Source organism: Rana temporaria, chromosome 9 (genome assembly GCF_905171775.1).
Source record: "Rana temporaria chromosome 9, aRanTem1.1, whole genome shotgun sequence".
Classification (NCBI taxonomy): Eukaryota; Metazoa; Chordata; class Amphibia; order Anura; family Ranidae; genus Rana; species Rana temporaria.
In genome coordinates this window covers 36,261,214-36,268,780 of record NC_053497.1, presented here as the reverse complement: position 1 = coordinate 36,268,780, position 7,567 = coordinate 36,261,214, and the positions used below count along the sequence as shown (strand labels likewise).

General features: G+C 48.4%; 1 protein-coding gene across 1 annotated transcript in view; it reads left to right on the top strand.

The window, feature by feature from the left end:
- The window catches only part of NUMBL (NUMB like endocytic adaptor protein), a 117,132-nt gene that overhangs the window by 294 nt on the left and 109,271 nt on the right, over nt 1–7,567 (top strand). The gene's annotated exons all lie outside the window — the stretch shown is intronic.

Genomic DNA, 7,567 nt, shown 5'->3' with positions numbered 1-7,567 from the left:
TGTACAGAGGAACCTGAGAAGGAGGATGTGGGGAGATGTCTCCAGAGATCCTGGTACTGCAGGTGGTGGTGGAGGAGGAGGAGGAGGAGGAGGATGGATCATCTTATGGCAATGACAGCCTTCAATGGAGACAGACCTCAGAGTGACCACTGTACAGATATTATTATATGCATTGTATGGGATCACCCTGCGTGTGCCAATCTATGGGATCACTCTGTGTGTGCCATGTATAGGATCACCCTGTGTGTGCCATGTATGGGATCACCCTGTGTGTGCCAATCTATGGGATCACTCTGTGTGTGCCATGTATGGGATCACCCTGCGTGTGCCAATCTATGGGATCACTCTGTGTGTGCCATGTATGGGATCACCCTGCGTGTGCCAATCTATGGGATCACTCTGTGTGTGCCATGTATGGGATCACCCTGTGTGTGCCATGTATGGGATCACCTTGTGTGTGCCATGTATGGGATCACCCTGTGTGTGCCAATCTATGGGATCACCCTGTGTGTGCCAATCTATGGGATCACTCTGTGTGTGCCATGTAGGGATCACTCTGTGTGTGCCATGTAGGGATCACTCTGTGTGTGCCATGTAGGGATCACTCTGTGTGTGCCATGTAGGGATCACTCTGTGTGTGCCAATCTATGGGATCACCCTGTGTGTGCCAATCTATGGGATCACCCTGTGTGTGCCATGTATAGGATCACCTTGTGTGTGCCATGTATGGGATCACCTTGTGTGTGCCATGTATAGGATCACCCTGTGTGTGCCATGTATAGGATCACCCTATGTGTGCCATGTATGGGGTCACCCTGTGTGTGCCATGTAGAGATCACCCTGTGTGTGCCATGTATAGGATCACCCTGTGTGTGCCATGTATGGGATCACCCTGTGTGTGTCATGTATGGGATCACCCTGTGTGTGCGCCATGTAGAGATCACCCTGTGTGTGCCATGTATGGGATCACCTTGTGTGTGACACGTATGAGACCACCTTGTGTGTGCCATGTAGAGATCACCTTGTGCGTGCCATGTATGGGATCACCCTGTGTGTGCCATGAAGAGATCACCCTGTGTGTGCCACGTATGGGACCACCCTGTGTGTGCCATGTAGAGATCACCATGTGTGTGCCATGTAGAGATCACCCTGTGTGTGCCATGTATGGGATCACCCTGTGTTTGCCATGTATGGGATCACCCTGTGTGTGCCACGTATGGGATCACCCTGTGTGTGCCACGTATGGGATCACCCTGTGTGTGCCACGTATGGGATCACCCTGTGTGTGTCACTTATATAGGATCACCCTGTGTGTTCTACTTATGGGATTACCCTGTGTGTGCCACGTATGGCATCACCCTGTGTGTGCAACGTAGAGATCACTCTGTGTGTGCCATGTATGGGATCACCCTGTGTGTACCAATCTATGGGATCACCCTGTGTGTGCAACGTAGAGATCACCCTGTGTGTGCCATGTAGAGATCACCCTGTGTGTACCAATCTATGGAATCACCCTGTGTGTGCCATGTAGAGATCACCCTGTGTGTGCCAATCTATGGGATCACCCAGTGTGTGCCATGTAGGGATCACCCTGTGTGTGCCATGTAGGGATCACCCTGTGTGTGCCATGTATGGGACCACCCTGTATGTGCCATGTATGGGATCACCCTGTGTGTGCAATGTATGGGATCACCCTGTGTGTGCCATGTATGGGATCACCTTGTGTATGCGCAATGTATGGGATCACCCTGTGTGTGCAATGTATGGGATCACCCTGTGTGTGTCATGTATGGGATCACCCTGTGTGTGCCATGTATGGGATCACCCTGTGTATGCGCAATGTATGGGATCACCCTGTGTATGCGCAATGTATGGGATCACCCTATGTATGGGATCACCCTGTGTATGGGCAATGTATGGGATCACCCTGTGTGTGCCATGTATGGGATCATCCCGTGTATGCGCAATGTATGGGATCACCCTGTGTGTGCCATGTATGGGCTCATCCTGTGTATGAGCAATGTATGGGATCACCCTGAGTGTGCCATGTATGGGATCACCCTGTGTATGCGGCATGTATGGGATCACCCTGTGTATACGCCATGTATGGGATCACCCTGTGTATGCGCCATGTATGGGATCACCCTGTGTATGGGCAATGTATGGGATCACCCTGTGTATGCGCCATGTATGGGATCACCCTGTGTATGGGCAATGTATGGGATCATCCTGTGTATGGGCAATGTAGGGGATCACCCTGTGTGTGCCATGTATGGGATCACCCTGTGTGTGCCATGTATGGGATCACCCTGTGTATAAGCAATGTATGGGATCACCCTGTGTGTGCCATGTATGGGATCACCCTGTGTATGGGCAATGTATGGGATCATCCTGTGTATGGGCAATGTATGGGATCATCCTGTGTATGGGCAATGTAGGGGGTCATCCTGTGTGTGCCATGTATGGGATCACCCTGTGTGTGCCATGTATGGGATCACCCTGTGTATAAGCAATGTATGGGATCACCCCGTGTGTGCCATGTATGGGATCACCCTGTGTATAAGCAATGTATGGGATCACCCTGTGTGTGCCATGTATGGGATCACCCTGTGTATGGGCAATGTATGGGATCATCCTGTGTGTGCCATGTATGGGATCACCCTGTATGTGCCATGTATGGGATCACCCTGTGTATGGGCAATGTATGGGATCATCCTGTGTGTGCCATGTATGGGATCACCCTGTATGTGCCATGTATGGGATCACCCTGTGTGTGCCATGTATGGGATCACCCTGTGTATGGGCAATGTATGGGATCATCCTGTGTGTGCCATGTATGGGATCACCCTGTATGTGCCATGTATGGGATCACCCTGTGTATGGGCAATGTATGGGATCATCCTGTGTGTGCCATGTATGGGATCACCCTGTATGTGCCATGTATGGGAAGACTGAAATCTCTGCAGACTCATCACCCTGTGTGTGCCATGTATGGGATCACCCTGTATGTGCCATGTATGGGATCACCCTGTGTATAAGCAATGTAGGGATCACCCTGTGTGTGCCATGTATGGGAAGACTGAAATCTCTGCAGACTCATCACCCTGTGTGTGCCATGTATGGGAGTACTAGGAGCCCCCTAGACTGGCACTGATCACTCTGTGTGATATCTATATCTATGTACAGGGATCCCTCCAGACTGATCACCCTGTGTTTAATATCTACACATATTGATCCAGGGATCTCTCCAGACTGCCACTGATCACCTTGTGTGTGAAATATCTGTCTATATATAGGGATCTCTCCAGACTGATCACTGTGGGTGTGCAATATCCATACATGTACAAGGATCCCTCCAGACTGATCACCCTGGGTGGTGCTATATCTATATACAGGGATTCCTCCAGACTCCCTCTGATCACCCTGTATATACAATATCTATGTCTATATAGGGATTTCTCCAGACTGATCACCCTGTGTGTGCAATATCTATACATTCATTCATGAATCTCTCCAGACTGGCATTATTCATCACCCTGTGTGTGCAATAACTATATATGCCGGGATCATTCCAGACTGCCACTAATCATTTGTGTGTGTGCAAAATCTAGATCTATATACAATGATCTGTTCAGACTGGCACTGATCATCCTGTGTTTGCAATATCTAAGTATACATATCTATCTGTATACAAGGATCCCTCCAGACTGGCACTGATCATCCTGCATGTCCACTATCTATATATACTGGTATCTCTCCAGACTGGCACTGATCACTTTGTGTGTTCTGCTGTGAAATCTATCCATCTATCTATCTAACCCAAGATCGGCTCTGACCACACAAGAATCGCTCTTCAAGACTGCCATTGATTGCTCTGTGTGTGCAGTGCAATATCTATCTATTTATCATAGATCGATCTAGATATTGCACTGCACACACAGAGTGATGGCATTCTTCAGCAATCATTGTATTTCACAGACAGTTGTTGATAGTATACAGTGTGTGCGCATGTGTGTGTGTGTGTATATATATATATATATATACTGTACATATATGTGAATTTGTATATACAGAGATTTATCGTTTTTGCTTGCGTCTCTTTTTTTTCCCTTCTAAATCACGCATGTATTGTGCATGCATGTGTGAATCTATAAATAGTGTGCATGCATGCATGTGTGAATATATGCATAGGCCGGGATTCAGAAAGAAATGCCTATCTTTAGGCGGGCGTAGCGTATCTCATATACGCTACGCCGCCGTAACTTTGAGAGGCAAGTCCCGTATTCAGAAAGAACTTGCGCCCGAAGTTACGGCGGCGTAGGGTATATGGGCCGGCGTCAGCCCGCCTAATTTAAAATAGGCTGGTGGCGGGCGTGTTGTATGCAAATTAATCGCGACCCCACGTAATTGACGCTCCTATAGAACGGCGCATGCGCCGTCCTTGAAAGTATCCCAGTGCGCATGCACCAAATTACGCCGCAAATAGTGAATGCTTTAGACGTGAACGTAACTTACACACAGCCCCATCCGCGTACGACTTACGCAAACGACGCAAAATTCTACGCTGTCCCGACATCCATACTTAACATTGGCTACGCCTCATATAGCAGGGGTAACTTTACGCCGGAAAAAGCCTTACGTAAACTACATAAATCAATCCGCCGGGCGCACGTACCTTTTCAAATCGGCGTATCTAGCTCATTTGCATATTCTACGCGTAAATCGACGGAAGCGCCCCTAGCGGCCAGCGTAAATATGCACCTAAGATATGACGGTGTAGGAGACTTACACCGCTCGTATCTAGGCAACAGTGAGGCGTATCTGATTCTATGAATCAGCCGCAGAGATGCGACGCCTCACACTCAGAGTTACGACGGCGTATCTGGAGATACGCCAATGTAACTCCTTTCTGAATCCGGACCATAGTGTGCATGCATGCATGTGTGAATATATGCATAGTGTGCATGCATGCATGTGTGAATATATGCATAGTGTGCATGCATGCATGTGTGAATCTATACACAGTGTGAATCTATACGTAGTGTATGTGTGAACACTGCCTTGGGTCTATGTACATAAAGTGTGAATGATCACCTCTTTTATGCAGCATAGTGTGCATAGTCAGCCATAGATCATGTACACATTTTGTATGAGAGGGAGGTCGGCCGCTTGATCCATAATTCCTTCTAGCAGCTAACATGTTTAGTTTTGAGAATGTTTGGTATTGGTTTAAGCCACAGAAAGGACTTCAGTGCCAGCTCTTGTATACACATCCTGTGTGGGTATCACATGTGTGTGTACCGTGTTCTGTGTATCTCAGAGATGTGATGTTTGGCTTTGCACGTACAGCTCAAGGGTTGAACTACATGAGCAATTTTAATCTCTCGCTAATGAGCGATTTAGACTCTTCCTGCCAAACAGCTCAGTGGTAACAGTAAATGTGCTGCAGATGGGGTGACTGCCAGCAAGTGGTTAAATTACTCCGAGGCAAGGAGGTTTAAATCGCCCATGTCATAGAACTGCTGTATCTGCTCATGTACTGTATTCACTCTTACTTATATTTACCTATTCCAATATCAGTATACCGTTTAAGATTCTTAGCACGTATTTACGAGCATCCGTGAAGCCCATAAATGTGCAAGTTCTGGTGTGGTACATGCAGCTGTAGTTTTTTTACTAAATTTTTCTGGTGGCGGTGTATACCTCCATGGCCTTCAGTCTTGTGTGCCTTTTCAATTGTATACCACCATGGCCTTCAGTCTTGTGTACCTCTACCGGTGTATACCACCATGGCCTTCAGCCTTGTGTACCTCAACCGGTGTATACCACCATGGCCTTCGGTCTTGTGTGCCGCTACCCGTGTATACCACCATGGTCTTCAATCCTGTGTGCTGCTACCCGTGTATACCACCATGGCCTTCAGTCTTGTGTGTCTCTACCGATGTATACCACCATGACCTTCAGTCTTGTGTCCCGCTACCCGTGTATACCACCATGGCCTTCAGTCTTGTGTCCCGCTACCCGTGTATACCACCATGACCTTCAGTCCTGTGTGCTGCTACCCGTGTATACCACCATGGCCTTCAGTCTTGTGTCCCGCTACCCGTGTATACCACCATGACCTTCAGTCTTGTGTCCCGCTACCGGTGTATACCACCATGGCCTTCAGTCTTGTGTCCCACTACTAGTGTATACCACCATGGCCTTCAGTCTTGTGTCCCGCTACCCGTGTATACCACCATGACCTTCAGTCCTGTGTGCTGCTACCCGTGTATACCACCATGGCCTTCAGTCTTGTGTCCCGCTACCCGTGTATACCACCATGACCTTCAGTCTTGTGTCCCGCTACCGGTGTATACCACCATGGCCTTCAGTCTTGTGTCCCACTACTAGTGTATACCACCATGGCCTTCAGTCTTGTGTCCCGCTACCCGTGTATTCCACCATGGCCTTCAGTCTTGTGTCCCGCTACCAGTGTATACCACCATGGCCTTCAGTCTTGTGTCCCGCTACCGTTGTATACCGCCATGGCCTTCAGTCTTGTGTCCCGCTACCGGTGTATACCACCATGACCTTCAGTCTTGTGTCCCGCTACCCGTGTATGCCTCTATTAGTGTATATTATTGTATTCTTCAGAACTGTTTGCCTCTGCCAGTGTAGACCACCACAGCCTTCAGTCCTGTGTGCTTCTGATATTGTATATCACCACAGCCTTCAGTGCTGTGTGCTATTGCCAGTGTACACTACCACAGAAGTCAAGTCCTATGTTCCTTTTGCCAATGTATGCCACCACAGCCTTCACCCCTGTGTGCCTCTGCCTGGAATACCTCCACAATCCTCTGCTGGTTTAACCATCACAGCCTTCATTCAGTCCTGTGTGCCTCTGCCAGTGTAACCACCACAGCCTTCTGTCCTGTGTCCTCTGCTGGTTTAACCATCACAGCCTTCATTCAGTCCTGTGTGCCTCTGCCAGTGTAACCACCACAGCCTTCTGTCCTGTGTGCCTCTGCCAGTGTAACCACCCCAACCTTCTGTCCTATGTGCCTCTGCTAGTGCACATCACTGCAGCCTTTAGGGTCCATTCAAACCAGAACATGGTGTGAGAAACCCACGTTCCATTCATGTTTCCCGCACCGCATTCAAAACGCACTGCCCTTTTGATCTGCAGCAGGTGTCAATGCAATGCTAACGCCGCCCCAAATACAGGTCGCAAATGCAGTGCGTTTGCCTGCATCGGGTCGCGTAGTACAAAAGTAGCATGTGATTTGGTTGCAGTGCATTTTTTTTTAAAGTAGTGCATGCAATACTTTTGTTGCTTGCTGATAATCCACCGCACTCAAATCGAACCGGAATCACACAATAACGTGGGCATGTTCCCGTGTGATTCCTGGTGTCATGCCCATGCAATGCGGTTCCTCTGCAATTCACATGCGGTTCATAATGTGAACCGCCTATGCCAGTTTATGTATTGCTCGGGAAATTCCTTTCTAGGCAAAGCTCGCCAACTGTTCTGGAAATTTGATAGACAACTCCTATCCGCATATTGATTGGTGGTTCCAAATTATTA